Below are 17,580 nucleotides of genomic sequence, written 5' to 3'. Positions count from 1 at the left end.
AAATGGTCAGAATAGTTCAAGGGTCACTATTACTCCCTCCTCAGTTTCCCCAGTCATCTCTGAGGCCCCCATCTACCCAGCCTACTTAGAGAGTATGCATTCAGGCCAGGACCTGAGCTTCTTCATGGGATCAGAGCAGCGTGCTGGGCCCAGAGCAGGCAATGCCTTAACGGATGCTATTGAAGTTGGTGTCTCGACTTGCCCATCACCAGGGCCAGGGCAGTCTTGCTCCTGACTGCTATGCCGGCAGCCCCGATACTGGGACTTCACGCACAGGGAGGAGGTGACCCTCCTGTAGCTCATTTTAGCAGACACCTGAGTTTTTAAATGAGAGCATTGACAAAAAGTCTTCTGTGTTAAAGACATAAATCCTCCCCTTTGGAGGTAGAGGTAGAAGGAGAACGAGAGAGGTAGGTAATAACTTGAGTCTTTATAGTTTTTATATTTGGAAGGGCTGGGCGCAATGGCTCATGCCTGTAATCCCAGCACTTTGGCAGGCTAAGGTGGGTGGATCACCTGAGTTCAGGAGTTCGAGACTAGCCTGGCCAACATCGTGAAACCCCGTCTCTACTAAAAATACAAAAATGAGCCAGGCATAGTGTCACACGTCCATAGTCCCAGCTACTTGGGAGGCTGAGGCAGGAGAATCACTTGAACCTGGGAGGCGGAGGTTGCAGTGAGCTGAGATTGCGCCATTGCACTCCAGCCTGGACAACAAGAACAAAATTCCATCTCAAAAAAAAAAAATTGGAACGAGGAGTCACTGACCCTTGGAAAACCCGATGATGGCTACAAATTCTATCCTTGGAAACACACACATGCACACACACGTGCACACACACACATGCACACACACACGCACACATGAACACACACACAGGCACACACACATAGTAAATCATTCCAGTTATGGCCCTTCGAAGGCCCGTCTCTAGCCTCCTGCGTCACACAGATTAAGAAAAAATATCCCAAACTTGGAAATAAGGCAAAAGCATGTCTGAATGTGATTTCAGTGTCACACTGGATCATTGCCTAACTGTCCCATTCAAGGATTCGCTCATTTTCTAGGGAACAGTATCTTGGACGAGGCCCCAGAGTCTGTGAAGTTACATGTGAGCTGGTAGATTTTTGTCCAATAGAAATTCAAAGGATTTCAGTTGATAGAAACAAGAATTCCCCAAGGTTATGATTTCATTGCCCTGTAGGACATTAACCAGTTTTGTAGCAATCTTTTTTTTTTTTTTTTTTTTTTTTTGAGACGGAGTCTCGCCCTGCCGCCCAGGCTGGAGTGCGGTGGCCGGATCTCAGCTCACTGCAAGCTCCGCCTCCCGGGTTCCCACCATTCTCCTGCCTCAGCCTCCCGAGTAGCTGGGACTACAGGCGCCGCCACCACGCCCGGCTAGTTTTTTGTATTTTTTAGTAGAGACGGGGTTTCACCGTGTTAGCCAGGATGGTCTCGATCTCCTGACCTCGTGATCCGCCCGTCTCGGCCTCCCAAAGTGCTGGGATTACAGGCTTGAGCCACCGCGCCCGGCCTGTAGCAATCTTATGGCAGTTTTCTTTTCTTTCCCTTTTATTTTTATTTTTGAGTTGGAGTTTCACTCTGTCACCCAGGCTGGAGTGCAGTCGTGTGATCTTGGCTCACTGCAACCTCCACCTTCCCGGTTCAAGCAATTCTCGTGTCTCAGCCTCCTGAGTAGCTGGGACTACCGGTGCCCACCACCGCGCCCGGCTAATTTTTTGTAATTTTTAGTAGAGACGGGGTTTCACTGTGTTAGCTAGGATGGTCTCAATCTCCTGACCTCGTGATCCGCCTGCCTCGGCCTCCCACAGTGCTGGGATTACAGGCTTGAGCCACTGCACCTGGCCGATGGACTTTCTTATACTTATTTAACAGTTTAGCACACATATTTATGAGACAAATATAAGAAACCGTGTTTACTCATTTCTGTTTGCAGCATCATTTCACAAAGACCCTGATTCTGACTTGCAACTCTCCAGAAGGATGCTTTGAAGACAAAACAGGACAGAGCCCATGGCCCCCATGCCTCTTGCCTGAGTTACTATATTTCTTAAATGATAAGTGACCCTAATCCTTGCCTTTTTCTGCACATAAGATAACGTCACCTGGGTGAGGTGGCTCACACCTGTAATCCCAGCAGTTTGGGAGGCCGAGGTGAGCCGATCACCTGAGGTTGGGAGTTGGAGACCAGTCTGGCCAACATGGAGAAACCCTGTCTCTACTAAAAATACAAAATTAGCTGGGCATGGTGGCGCACGCCTGTAATCCCAGCTACTCGGGAGGCTGAGGCAGAAGAATGACTTCATCCGGGGAGGCAGAGGTTGCAGTGAGATCACACCATTGCACTCCAAGCCTGGGCAACAAGAGCGAAACTCCGTCTCAAAAAAATAAATAAATAAAAGTAAATAACATCTAACAAGGTTAGTGATTATGCCTCTGTAATCTATAACCAAATACAGCCAAACCCAACTTCTTTTTTTTTTTTTTTTTTTTTTTTTTTTTGAGACGGAGTCTCGCTCTGTCGCCCAGCCCAGGCTGGAGTGCAGTGGCGCGATCTCGGCTCACGGCAAGCTCCGCCTCCCGGGTTCACGCCATTCTCCTGCCTCAGCCTCCCGAGTAGCTGGGACTATAGGCGCCCACAACCGCGCCCGGCTAATTTTTTGTAATTTTTAGTAGAGACGGGGTTTCACCGTGGTCTCGATCTCCTGACCTTGTGATCCGCCCGCCTCGGCCTCCCAAAGTGCTGGGATTACAGGCGTGAGCCACCGCGCCCGGCCAAACCCAACTTCTGATGTGATTCTGCTTCAGTGTAACTTCTGAGAAAGTTTGATGTGATTTTGCACAGGCGGAACCTCCACCACAGGTGTGTAAGCTGTGGCCTGAAACACCGTGGCGGGGCAATACGATGGAACTGCTCCTGGGCTATAGGCTTCAGTCAATAGTCCTCAGCAAGATCTCCGAATAAACTAACTTTAAAGCTTCAAAAGCTTGATTTTTTTCTTTAGTTGACATCTTTCAAATTACATATGAAGAGGTTGCCATAATCCTTTTAGCACTTAGGTCCTAGAAAGACTTTTTGTTTGTTTGTTTTTTGAGACAGGGTCTCCCTTTGTCACCCAGGCTGGAGTGCAGTGGTGCAGTGACACAATCTCAGTTCCCTGCAGCCTCGACTTGCTGGGCTCAAGCGATGCTCCTGCCTCAGCCCCCCAGTAGCTGGCACTACAGGCAAATGCCACGCCTGGCTAATTTTTGTATTTTTAGTAGAGACAGGATTTCACCATGTTGCCCAGGCTGGAGGTACTGGAAAGAGGAAACATCTGAATCCGGCCCTGGTCTCACACATACTCATTCATTTGATCATGCATCCATTCATTCTGCAAGTATGTACTGAGCCCCTACACTTATGCCAGCACTATTCTAGACACTGGGATTCTCAGGGAGTGAACAGAGCATTTTAACCAAGCCACATCCTCAGAAGCCCAAATTCTAGTGAGAGAGGCGGTCAAGAAACAGACTCATGTGGAAAGGGCAAAGGAGGCTGGGTGCAGTGGCTCACACCTGTAACCCAGCATTTTGGGAGGCAGAGGTGGGCAGACCACGAGGTCAGGAGTTCGAGACCAGCCTGGTCAACATTGCGAAACCCCCGTCTCTACCAAAAATACAAAAATTAGCCAGGTATGATGGCAGGCACCTGTAATCCCAACTACTCAGGAGCCTGAAGCAGGAGAATCGCTTGAACCTGGGAGGCGGAGATTGCAGTGAGCTGAGATTGTGCCAGTGCACTCCAGCCTGGGTGACAAGAGCAAGACTCTGTCTCAAAAAAAAAAAAAAAAAAAGGTAAAGGAGAAAAACAAACCAGGGATTGGGGCAGAGTGTGGCTCTGGCTTGGGGTGGGTGGGGACTAGCTTACAGATTCCATAGACCATAAACCCCTAGGGCTGGAAACCCTGGAAACCAGAACTGGATACATAACTTGGGTTTCAGAAATGTGAGCTGAATGACTGAGTGATGGTTGGGATGGACGGGGGCTCTGTAGGCTTAGCTGCCCGGTGCCCCTCCATCTGGCCCTTCCCTTCCAGGCCTTCACCCCATTTCCATGTCTCCCACGGGAACCTGTCCCCATGCGTGACCTTCTTCACGGTCATCTTCTGTGCCCCATCGTCTTTGATGCAATCTGTGGCCTCCAGGCAGAACAGGCTTCAAAATTTGTCAAGCAAAGTGAAAGGAAGGCTGAGTCCTTTGATCAAAAACTATGAAGAATTTCAAGCTAAGGTGGGAAGATCGCTTGAAACCAGGAGTTTGAGACCAGCCTGGGCAACAAAGCCAGACTTTGTCTCTACCAAAAAAAAAAAAAAAAAAAATTACCTGGTGGTGTGCCTGTAGTCCCAGCTACTTGAGAGGCTGAGGTAAGAGGATGGCTTGAGCTTCAGCCCGGGAGTTCAAGGCTGCAGTGAGCTATGATCGCACCACTGCACTCCAGCCTGGGTTACAGAGCTCTTGAGACCCTGTCTGCAAAACAAATAAACAAATAAATACATAAAATTTAAAAAAAATTTTTTAAACAAGAAAGGAATTTCAAGCCAGTGACCGCAGAGCATGAAACTAACCACGAAGCCCTATTAAGTTCTCCCTCTGTGTGACTGTGCGAGTTGCATTTCTCGGAAGCTGGCCCTTCCTCTAGGGCAGGCTGGAAAGACTTTCTAGAGATCTGCACCCACACAACCTTTCCACCCTGGGCTCGCAAACTTCACTGGACTCTGTGCTCCCTCCACTCAAGACCTCACCCCACTTCCTGCCTCTGAGCATCCGTTCTCGCTGTTCCCTCTGCCCAGCGTGCCTTTCCACTCACCTCTTCTTGTCTTTGTGCACAGCCATGGATCAGGTGCTGGGAGAGGAGATGGAGGCAAAGCAGGCCCAGTCAGCTCTCCAGAGAAGACACTCTCAGAGGGCGGCAGAGTGCTGGCCCCGCTGCAGCCTTGCCCCACCGCAAGGCCCAAGCAGAAGCTTCCTCTGCTGCAAAATGGGGCAGCCATGAGAACCACGGTGCAGGACCTGAGGTGCAGCTCTGCAGCGCGCTCTCTCTCTCTTTTTTTAAGATGAAATCTTGATCTCTTGCTCTGTCGCTCAGGCTGGAGTGCAGTGGCAAAATCTTGGCTCACTGCAACTCTGCCTCTTGCATTCAAGCGATTTTCCTGCCTCAGCCTCCCACGTAGCTGGATTACAGGTGGGCGCCACCACGTCTGGCTAATTTTTGTTGTTGTTTTGTTTTGTTTTGTGTTTTGAGACGGAGATTTTGCTCTTGTTGCCCAGGCTGGAGTGCAATGGTGCAATCTTGGCTCACTGCCACCTCTGCCTCCTGGGTTCAAGCGATTCTTCTGCCTCAGTCTCCCGAGTAACTGGGATAACAGGTATGCATCACCATGCCCAGCTAATTTTGTATTTGTAGTAGAGACGGGGTTTCTCCATGTTGGTCAGTCTAGTCTCGAACTCCCGACCTCAGGTGATCCACCTGCCTCGGCCTCCCAAAGTGCTGGGATTACAGGCGTGAGCCACCGTGTCCGGCCATTTTTGTATTTTTACTGGAGATGGGGTTTTGCCATTTTAGCTAAGCTGGTCTCGAACCCCTGACCTCAGGTGATCCGCCCGCCTTGGCCTCCCAAAGGGCTGAGATTGCAGATGTGAGCCACTGCGCCTGGCCCTGCTAAGCTCTCTTTTTTTAAAATCTACTGAGATTTGACTCACATACCATAACGTTCACTGTTTTCAAGTGTACAATTCAATCGATTTTGGTATCAGGGTTTTGGTATACAGGGTTGTGCAACCACCACCACAATCTAATTTCCTAAACATTCCCCCCTAAACAAAACACTCAACCCATTAGCAGCCATTCTCCCTACGCTCCCCACCCGGGGCGGCCACCAGTCCACTTTCTGCCAGATTTACATATGGATTTGCCTATTTTGCACATTTCATAGGAATGGGATCCTACAATATGTGGTCCTTGGTGACTGCCTTTTTTCAGAGCATCATGTCTTCAGGGTTCACTGACGTTGTAGCCTGGGTCGGTGGTTAACCCTTTGCACAGCTGAATGGTACTCTGTTTGACCCGATAGACCACGTTGGATGCGTCCATTCACGGTATGACAGATGGGCATAGCACTCTGAGGAACCAGCTCCCAGTCTGCCCGTTGGGGGTGGGTGTGGGTGCCCGGACCTCCCATGCTGACCTTGACCTGAGATATAACCCAATGGCTGTCTCCTTTCCCTTCTGGAAAATTCCCACTCAGCCTTCAAGGTCCACTGGGAGGTCACTTGCATCCCCGCATTACCCCAAAGAGACTGATAATCCTTTCCTCCGCTGTGCTCCCAGTGAGGTCTCTTCCCCCTCGCCGCTCCAGGCTGAAACTGCGGTTGTCCTGTTTCTGGGGTCCTGGGTGTCTCCAAACCCTCAAAACGTTTGTGCACTGGAAAAATGGGGAATTGGCTGCACGATAATTGGCTGCCGGAGAAGCTAATTGTTTCCTTGAAGTCACAGATTTCGGACGGAGGAAAGAAGAGCTGGGGTATTTTGGCGGTAGGGACCCGTGGGTAGGAGGAAGTGACCCTCCTGTAAGGCCCGGGGTCCGGGGAGGTGGGGTGGGAGCGGCGCACCGGCAGTGAGAAACGCCAAATGGCCCTGCTCTCTTTGTTTTTCATGCACCATAATTCGATGGCCAGTCCAGGCGCTGCAGCTCCCTTCCCTGCCGGGGCGCCCACGCAGGACCGCGGAGGGGCTGGGGGTCCAGGGCGCAGTCCAGGTCCCGGGCGCCCGCGCAGCCGCGGGTCCTTCCCTCTGGGAAGGAGCTGGTGGAGGCTGGGGAGGGGGCGTGCGCGTGTCCCCCGGGTTCCTCAGCCCCTCTCGGCTCCCATGGAGAGCCCCAGTTCCGTCCCAGGCTCTCCCTCGGCTCCTCTTTTATTTATTTATTTACTATTTTTTTAAGATAGAGTCGCTCTGTCGCCCAGACTGCAGTGCAATGGCAAGATCTCGGCTCACTGCAACCTCCGCCTCTCCGTGTTCAAGCGATTCTCCTGCCTCAGCCTCCTGAGTAGCTGGGATTACAGGCGCGCGCCACCACATCCGGCTAATTTTCGTATTTTTAGTAGAGACGGGGTTTCACCGTGTTGTCCCGGCTGGTCTCGAACTCCTGACCTCATGATTCGCCCGCCTCGGCCTCCCAAAGTGCTGGTATCCTCGGCTCCTCTTTTGCAGACGAGGAGGTGCAGGGGCGAGTGGGGAGGGCGTCCTCGGTGAGCGCGCGAATCCCCTCCAGAGTCAGCTGGGTTGGAGGGGCTGGCAGGAGAGGCCCCCCTCCCAGGGGCGATGGCTGAAGGTGGAGGTTGGCCCAGGCTGCGCCCGGAGGGAAGAAGTTAGACTGCAGGAGGGACCGGCGGGCAGAGGCGTGAACCCCTCAGTCGCCCCTCCGGAGTGTGAAATCACCCCTTTGCCCGACGCTGGGCTGGGACTGAGGGTGGGAACAGACGGAGCGCGGATGGCCGCCCGCTGCCCAGTGCGCTTCCCGGAGCTGGCGCAGAGCCCCGAGACTCGGAGGGAGGACCGAGCGCGCTGCGCGAGCACCCCCTGGTCGCCTGGGTGCGCTCAGCACCAAGCACCTTTTCCTGCTCCTCGGTCCACCCTGCAGCCCAGCCCCCGGCCCGGCCCGGCCCAGCGCCCCCAGGGACTCCCGGCCCGCCCTCTCCGGGCTGGAGCGAGAGTTCACTCCCCGGGCTGACTGCTCCGAGCCCCCTTTATTAGAAGCATTCATTGTGGAAAAACAGGAAACACTGACCTGTAAAACAAAACACTTATTAAAATCGCCTGAGATCTTGTTACCTGATCAGCATACTGCTCTGCTTCCTGTTTTTCGTCTGTGCTACTTTCCATATAGTTTTTTCAACTCTTTTTGTGCGCGCTAACAAAATGGAAGTCATTTGGTATATAAGCGTTTCTGCTCATTATTTATTAACGTTTATATTTATAAATGTTGTTTTCCTCGAGTAATAAATGCAATCTCTTGGGAAAACACCGAAACTGAACAGTGAAGCCCCCTGGCCCCTCTCCCTCCCTACACCCTTCCACTCCCCCTCTGGAAGTCAGCATGGTTGTGAGTCAGCTGTGTATTCTCCCAGTCTTTTTCGCATTTTATGTACCGTATATATATGTCTAGAAATACATAGTTTTATTTAGGGGTCACTTTAACGTAAAACAGATGGGGTTGTAGTTACAGTTCTAGAAAGGGCTTTCCCCCTACTTAACAGTGAGTTCGGAAATTGCTTGGCCTAGACCTGCTTCCCTTTTTTTTTTTTTTTTTTTTTTTTTTTTGAGACGGAGTCTCGCTCTGTCGCCCAGGCTGGAATGCAGTGGCCGGATCTCAGCTCACTGCAAGCTCCGCCTCCCGGGTTTACGCCATTCTCCTGCCTCAGCCTCCCGAGTAGCTGGGACTACAGGCGCCCGCCACCTCGCCCGGCTAGTTTTTTGTATTTTTTAGTAGAGACGGGGTTTCACCGTGTTAGCCAGGATGGTCTCGATCTCCTGACCTCGTGATCCGCCCGTCTCGGCCTCCCAAAGTGCTGGGATTACAGGCTTGAGCCACCGCGCCCGGCCCCCCCTTTTTTTTTTTGAGACGGAGTCTCACTCTTGTTGCCCAGGCTGGAGTGCAGTGGCGCCATCTCAGCTCACTGCAACCTCCGCCTCCCAGGTTCAAGCGACTCTCCTGCCTCAGCCTCCCAAGTAGCTGGGATTACAGGCATGCGCTACCACACCCGGCTAATTTTGTATTTTTAGTAGAGATGGGGGTTTCACCATGTTGGTCAGGCTGGTCTTGAACTCCGGACTTCAGGTGATCCGCCCATCTTGGCCTCCCAAAGTGTTGGGATTACAGGTGAAAGCCACGGCGCCCCCGGAATGGACCTGCTTCCTTCTTAACTGGGTAAGAGATATGCCACTCACAGTTGGAATGCACCTTCGTTTATTTCAAGGATTCTCTGTTGTTTTTAGTTTGTTTCCAGCTTTTCTCTATCCAACCCTTCAGCCCCCGTGTGCACCTGCTAAACTCCGGGCCCCTTCTAGGTGCAGGGAGTGCGTGCAGAGAGGGACAAGCGGACACATTCCACCATCACCGGCTTGGGCCTGCAAGGGCAATGAACCGGGACACTGGAGGTGAGTGAGGAGGGGATATTTTATTTTCTGAGAAGAGGATATATTTGGATCATTACTATGGTTCAAATATCAGATGAAAATTAAAAAGTATCTAGAGGCCACGTGCGGTGGCTCACGCCTGTAATCCCAGCACTTTGGGATGCTGAGGTGGGCAGATCGCTTGAGCCCAGGAGTTCAACACCAGCCTGGGCAACATGGCAAAACCCCATCTCTACAAAAAAATACAAAAATTAGTTGGGCGTGGTGGCTCTCGCCTGTAGTTCTGTAGTCCTGTAGTTCCAACTACTCAGGAGAATGAGGTGGGAGGATAGCTCGAACTCAGGCAGCAGAGGTTGCAGTAAGGCAAGGTGGCACTATTGTACTCCAGCCTGGGTGACAGAGCAAAGCTGTCTCAAAAAGAAAAAAAAATACAGTATCTAGAGAAAAGTCTTACTACCATCCATGGCTTATCTGACACATGGTCTCTCGTGTATCCGTCAGAATTTACTCATGAAAATATAAGCAAAAACGAGTACGTGTATGTGTTTGCTTCCTTTCTCATGGTGAAGGGAGCACGCTCTCACCCGTGCTCTGTGCTTGCATTTTAGAATCTACTTCTGCGTCTTGGTGTTCATTTCCATTAAGTAAATAGAGAGCTTCCGGGTTCGTTAACTTTATTTATATATGTTGCCTAAAGGGACACAGTGCTCCATCATACGGATTTATTTTACCACAATTATTTGTTCCCTGTGACACAAGAGTCTTTCCAGTCTTTTGCTCCTATAAACATTGTTGCAATGAATAACTCTGTACAAAGGTCAGGTGTTCACCTGTAGGCTCATCCCTTGGGTGGATTCCCAGAGTTGTGATTGCTGAGTCAAAGCCATGTGTGCAGCCAGTGTTGACGTCTTTCACCCAGTTGCCCTCTGTATTAGCGAAGACCTCCAGAGAAACAGATCCAGTAGGATATATGTGTACATATGCATGCACACAAACACACACATACACACACACACACACACACAGAGAGAGAGAGAGAGAGAGAGAGAGAGAGAGATGGGAGGGTGGGGAGAGAAAGACTGAGATTTATGGTAAGGAATTGAGAAATGACTCCCCAAACTATGCAGGCTGACAGTCCCAAGATCCGCAGTGGGCTGCTGGAAACCCAGGAGAGCAGATGCAGGAAAAGAGCGATGTCCCCCTTCCAAGGCAGTCAGGCAGCAGGAATTCCCTCTTGCTTGGGGGAAGGTCAGCCTTTGTATTCCATTTAGACCCTCAACTGACTGGATGGAGCCCATCCAAGGTAGCAGGGTCCTCTGCTCTCCTCAGTCTGTGGATTTCAATGTTCATCTCATCCAGAAACAGCCTCACAGGCACACCCAGGATCATGTTTGACCAAATATCTCGGCACTCTGTCGCCCCATCAGGCCGACACATCAGAGTTACCATCATGTCTCCCCATGGGGATTGTCCTGTTCCATGGTCCCCTTGCCCAGGTGTGAGGGTTTGCACAGGCCTCACCAAAGTGCCTGCCGAAATGTGGACATTCCTCTGTCTGAGAAGTGAAAAATGGTGTCTTGGGGGCAGTTTGCATGTGCATTATTTTCATTGTAAGTAAACCTGAGGCCGGGCGCGGTGGCTCTTGCCTGTAACCCCAGCACTTTGGGTGGGTGAGGCAGGAGGTCCTCTTGAGCCCAGGAGTTTGAGACCAGCCTGGGCAACATAGCAAGACCCCATCTCTACGAAAATTAGCTGGGTGTGGTGGTGTGCACTTGTAGTCTCAGCTACCTGGGAGGCTGAGGTAGGAGAATCAACTGAGCCCTGGAGGTTGAGGCTGCAGTGAGCCATGACTGTGCCACTACACTCCAGCCTGGGCACCATAGCAAGACCCCATCTCTAAAAAAATTAGGTGGGTGTGGTGGTGTGCTCTTATAGTCTCAGCTACCTGGGAGGCTGAGGTAGGAGAATCACCTGAGCCCTGGAGGTTGAGGCTGCAGTGAGCCATGATTGTACCACTACACTCCAGCCTGAGCAACAGAGCAAGACCTTGTCTTAAAAAAAAAAAAAAAAGGAAGCTGAGCATCTTTTTTTTGTTTTTTAAGATGGACTCTTGCTCTATTGCCCAGTCTGGAGTGCAGTGGCTCGATCACTGAGCATATTTTTATAAACGTGGGGCCATTTGTATTTCTTTTTCAGTATACTGCTCATATGCTTTGCCCAGTTTTGTTAGGCTGTTGCTTTTTTTATAGATTGAGCTGAAAAAAATTTATTACCAGTGTATCCTAAAAACAACAGTATTGAGATATAGTTCACCCTCTAAAGTATATTTAAGTGATTTTTAGTATATTCGAATAATTGTGCAACATGATCACAATCAATTTTAGAAAACTTTCCTTACCCAAAAAGAAACCCTGTACCATTAGTAATCACTTCTCATTTCCCCCAACTCTCCCAGCCCCTGGCAACCACTAATGTACTTTCAGTCTCTATCGATTTGCCTATTCTGGACATTTCATACAAATGGAATCGTACAGTATGGGATCTTTTGTGTCTGGTTTCTCTGCGTAATGCTTCCGTCCAGGTTGTGGTATGTGTCGGAACTTCATTCCTTTTCGTGGCTGAATAATATTCCACTGTGTGGAGAGACCACATTTCGGGTCTCCTTTCAGCTATGGATGGATGTTTGGGTTGTTTCCACTGTGGTTTTATGAGTAATGATGCTGTACACGTCTGTGCACAAGTTTTTTTGTGGGACATATGTTTCCAGTTCTCCTGGAATGGAATTGCTGGAACCTGTTTCAGGAATTGCCAGAGTGTTTTCCAAAGGGGCTGTACTATTTTACATTCCAGCCAGCAGAAGCAGGGCCACTATGAGGGCCCCACTTCCTCCACATCCTCACCAGCACTTCTCACCTGGAGCTTTGATTATAGCCGCACTCGTGGCTGTGAAGGGGGTTTCATTATGCTTTCAAGTTGCATTTCCCCAATAACTAACCAGTTTGTCTTTTTATTTGCTTTATTATTATTATTATTTGAGATGGAGTCTCACTCTTGTCACCTAGGCTGGAGTGCAGCGGTATAATCTCAGCTCACTGCAGCCTCCGCTTCCTAGGTTCAAGCGATTCTCCTGCCTCAGCCTCCCGAGTGGCTGGAACTACTAGCATGCACCACCCCACCTGGCTAATTTTTGTATTTTTAGTAGAGACAGGGTTTCGCCATGTTGGCCAGACTGATCTCAAACTCCTGATCTCAAGTGATCCATTCACCTCAGCCTCCCAAAATGCTGAGATTGTGAGCCACTTTTTTTTTTTTTTTTTGAGACGGAGTCTCACTCTGCGCCCAGGCTGGAGTGTGGTGGCGCCATCTCAGCTCACTGCAAGCTCCGCCTCCCGGGTTCACGCCATTCTCCTGCCTCAGCCTCCCGAGTAGCTGGGACTACAGGCACCCACCACTACGCCCGGCTAATTTTTGTATTTTTAGTAGAGACGGGGTTTCACTGTGTTAGCCAGGGTGGTCTCGATCTCCTGACCTTGTGATCCACCTGCCTTGGCCTCCCAAAGTGCAGGGATTACAGGTGTGAGCCACTGTGCCCGGCCCATTTGCTTTCTTCAATGTAGACTTTTCCTGTAATCAAACACTTTATTCTTTTATGGCATCTGAGTTTTGAGTCATAGATAAAATTGTCCCTGCTCTAAGATTCAAAAAAAACTTCCCCATATTCTCTTCTAGGACTGTTATGCTTTCAGGCTTTCCATTGAAAACTTGGATCCGGCCGGGTGCAGTGGCTCATGCCTGTAATCCCAACACTTTGGGAGGCCAAGGTGGGCAGATCAACTGAGGTTGGGAGTTCAAGACCAGCCTGACCAACATGGAGAAACCCTGTCTCTTAAAAATACAAAATTAGCCGGGCATGGTAGAACATGCCTGTAATCCCAGCTACGCAGGAGGCTGAGGCAGGAGAATCTCTTGAACCCGGTAGGCGGAGGTTGCGGTGAGCCAAGGTCACGCCATTGCACTCCAGCCTGGGCAACAAGAGTGAAACGCTGTCTCAAAAAAAAAAAAAAAAAAAAAAAAGAAAACTTGGATCCACGTGGATTTTATTCTGGTGTCTGACGTGAACATGCATCAACTTTCTTCGATTTTCCCGAGGTTGTGCCGTGTGTGTCCCTGGCAACCTGGAGGAAAGGGTTTGGTCGGGCAGTTAGCCCAGTGTGGGGAGGTGACATTTGCGAAGACTGAGGACAGGAGTCACACTCTCCTCCATGCACAGAGACCACAGACGGAGAGGGATGCATGTGCAAAGGTCTCAAGGTGGGAGGAAGCTCGGCTGATTCCCAGAACAGCGAGGCCATTGTGGCTGTAGGTGCTGGGGAAGCAATGAGGACAGGGATGGGTTCCTAGAGAAGCCAGGCCACGTAGGGCCTGGTAGGTAACTGTGGAGTCTGGCTTGAATTTGGGCTCTAATGATACCGAGGAACTGCAGATAAGATCTTTAGAACTGTTCACTTGATAAGATAATACCCAGATGGGAAACTGGGGGTTCTAAGGGTATGGACAGTTCAAATTTGCTGCAAATTGGCTGGGCATGGTGGCTCACGCCTATAATCCCAGCACTTTGGGAGGCCAAAGCTTGTGGATCACTTGAGGTCAGGAGTTCAAGACCAGCCTGACCAACATGATGAAACCCCGTTTCTACTAAAAATACAAAAATTAGCCAGGCATGGTGGTGGGCGCCTGTAATCCCAGTTACTTGGGAGGCTGAGACTGGAGAATCACTTGAACCAGGGTGGTGGAGGTTGCAGTGAGCCAATATCATGGGACTGTGTACTCCAGCCTGGTGACAGAGCGAAACTCCATCTCAAAAAAAAAAAAAAAAAAATTGTTGTAAATTGACGAATTGTTCTCCAAAAAACCTATATTATTTTCCCTCACCTTTCACTGTATGTTATTTCTGTATCATTTGCTATTTTATTAAATATTTCTGAAGCATGGTTTTTAATAACTGCATGGTTTCTTAAAAAACATATTTATTGAGATATAGTTGATATACAGTAAACTATACATAGAGTGTACAGTTTGATAAGTTTTGACATCTGTATATACCTGGGAAACCATGACCACAATCAACATAGTGAACACATCCATCACCCCTAAAAGTTCCTCATACCCCATTGGGGTAGCTCCCTCCTGGCACCCCCTCCACAGGCAGCAGCCCATCTGCTTTTTGGTAATGCTTGCCTGGTGCTTCTCATCATATGACTACCTTGTAATTATTTGAGCATTATTCTACTGTTAGATGTCCATGTTTATCCCATTTTTGCTATTTCAGCTAGGAAGAGACTTCTCATACATACAGATATCTTCATATACTTGATTATTTCCTTACGACAAATTCTATAACTGGTATCTCCAGACCAAAGGTTATGAATGTTAAGAATTTGGAAGCAATCTGCCCAGTCTTGTTCACAAGGCTTGCTAGGTATGACATGCACTTTCCATTTGATTTTCTTTCTGAAAAGTTGAATCATTGTAATGCCAAAAAAAATAATAATAATACTAACCCTCCAAGTGTGGCTTAGATGTTTCTGCTTGGACCTAAGGGGTGGTTATTTTTGGAAAGGTCCTTTTGTGCTGTGAAGGAAGCAAACATTCCCTCTTCCTTTGGATCCTAAAGTACTCCGTACCTTGGTGGAGTTTGCTGTGGGAGCGCCCAATAGCCTGCCCTCAGCCGTGTCCCTTCCTACAGAATTCAGGAGACTTCTGTGATAAGGATAGTTCAACCCCCTTCAACTCCACAGGCTTCTCTGGTGGAGGCAGGGAGCTCCAGAGTGACTGACAGCAGTTCCAAGGCAGGGGGAGTGGGAGAACTGGCCTCCCAGTAACCTTACCTGCCAGGGGCCCTCCACTTCCCAGGTGTGGAAACTGAGGCTTAGAGAAGGGTGAGGACTGGCCGAAAATCCCATAGCAGATGAGCAACAGAACTGGAACCAAACCCAGCTCTGCTCCACTCTGACGGCCACAATGGCCCAGCAGGTGGTCTGAGTGGTGCTGGGGACACCGGATGTGGCTCAGGTGAGATGTGAACACATAGGTTTTATATCCACAGCCAGGTATTTATTTAATGTGTATCAATAAGTAGCTGTGACATTGAGGTTAGGATTTCATAGCTGTGGTGATGTATGACAAGGTTAAAGGTTAAGCTAAAAAGTGAAAGAAATGAGGCTGGGTTCATGACTGTAATCCCAACACTTTGGGAGGCCAAGGTGGGTGGATCACCTGAGGTCAGGAGTTAGAGACCAGCCTGGCCAACATGGTGCAACCCTATCTCTACTAAAAAATACAAAGGCCAGGTGCAGTGGCTCATGCCTGTAATCCTAGCACTTTGGGAGGCCAAGGCAGGAGGATCATGAGGTCAGGAAATTGAGACCATCCTGGCCAACATGGTGAAACTAAAATACAAAAAAATTAGCCAGGCATGGTGGTGCATGCCTATAGTCCCAGCTACTTGGGAGGCTGAGGCAGGGGAATCAATTGAACCTGGGAGGTGGAGGTTGCAGCAAGCCGAGATTGCACCACTGCACTCCAGCCTGGCGACAGAGCAAGACTCCATCTAAAAATAAAAAAATAAAAAATTAGCTGGACATGCAGTAATCCTAGCTACTCAGAAGGCGGAGGCAGAAGAATCGCTTGAACCCAGGTGGTGAAGGTTGCAGTGAGCTGAGATCGCACCACTGCACTCCACCCTGAGGCACAGAGTGAGACTCCATCTTGGAAAAAAAAAAAAAGTGAAAGAAATGAAAGAAGTGTGAAATGATCACACCTGTGGCCATAGGCTATTGCAAAAGAGTCTGGAAACAGTGAAAAATAGGCAAGGGCCTCACTGCTCCACCTTGACTTGGGCAAGCCCTTCCCCGCTGCAAAGATACCATGTAAGATGGGTGGCTGCAGGTGGCAGTCCTGGGCTCAGGTGCCCCATCCTCACACATGCGCATAGGCACGCAGGGGCACACACTGCAGAGGCCGCAGGACAGGCCTCCTCTCCAGCTCTACAGCCGACCTGAGCTTCTCCCCACACTCCAGGGAAAGGCAATGACCACTGGTCCCATGTGCCAAGTGCACGTGGCCACGTGGAAGGCTGGGGACGTGACAAGAAGGAGGCTGGGCTGGGAAGGAGTCTCTGGGGGTGGCAGGGCATTTAGAGGCCCTTAGGTGTTCTGTCCCCCACATCCAGTTGGGTCAACCCTGGTGGGCTTTGTGTTGACAGGATGCCAGGATGAGGGACAGGACTCCGGGCCCACGCCTTGTCACAGAAACACCAGCAGGCCCTCCTTGGCCCCAGCCTTCTGACCACCCTGGCCTGTGGGAGCTCTGGGCCTTCCTGAAAACCTCCCACTGCTACCTGCACTGGGCATTGCCAACAGCCCACCAGGCTGCTTTACCTGTAAACGGCTCCGGAGGATTACCAGGACTCTAGTTTCCTTTCGCCTGTTCCATACCGTACACCCTGTATCACCATCCCCATGCCTTTTGCTTCTTTCTTTCCCTCCTTTCCTATCTTCTCTCCTTTCCTACCTTCCCTCCCTCCCTCCCCTTACCCTCCCTCCTTCTCTCCCTCCCTCCCTCCCTCCCTCCCTCCCTCCCTCCCTTCTTTCCTTCCTTCCTCCCTCCCTCCCTCCCTCCCTCCCTCCCTCCCTCCCTCCCTCCCTCCCTCCCTTCCTTCCTTCCTTCCTTCCTTCCTTCCTTCCTTCCTTCCTTCCTTCCTTCCTTCCTTCCTGTCTGCATTTGGTCAGTTACTGTCTACCTTTTTGTTGCTGTTCTCACGGCATTGGGCCCTATTTTCATTTCGATTTCTTACTCTTTAAAAGAAAAAAAGTAGCCAGGCGCAGTGGCTCACGCCTGTAATCCCAGCACTTTGGGAGGCCGAGGCAGGAGGATCACCTAAGGTCTGGAGTTCGAGACCAGCCTGACCAACATGGAGAAATCCCATCTCTACTAAAAATACAAAATTAGCCGGGCGTGGTGGCATGTGCCTGTAACCCCAGCTACTCTGGAGGCTGAGGCAGGAGAATGGCTTGAACCCGGGAGGCAGAGGTTGCTGTGAGCTGAGATCACGCCATTACATTCCAGCCTGGACAACAAGAGTGAAACTCCGTCTTAAAAAAAAAAATAAACCAAAAAAAGTACCTGGGTTCCATTCATATACATACATATATACATAAATATAAGCAAATTAGAAAAAACTTTTCCACTTCTTAAAATGCTTGTAGTTGTTATTTTTAAAGTGCAACAAGGTGTTTTTAATATAAATAAAATGTTTTTTAACACTTCCTATATCATCACATAGAGATCAAGACAGTTCACTCTTTGACATATATATATATAT

This window comes from Macaca nemestrina, chromosome 12 (assembly GCF_043159975.1).
Source record: "Macaca nemestrina isolate mMacNem1 chromosome 12, mMacNem.hap1, whole genome shotgun sequence".
Lineage (NCBI taxonomy): Eukaryota > Metazoa > Chordata > Mammalia > Primates > Cercopithecidae > Macaca > Macaca nemestrina.
This window is presented reverse-complemented; position numbering follows the sequence as displayed.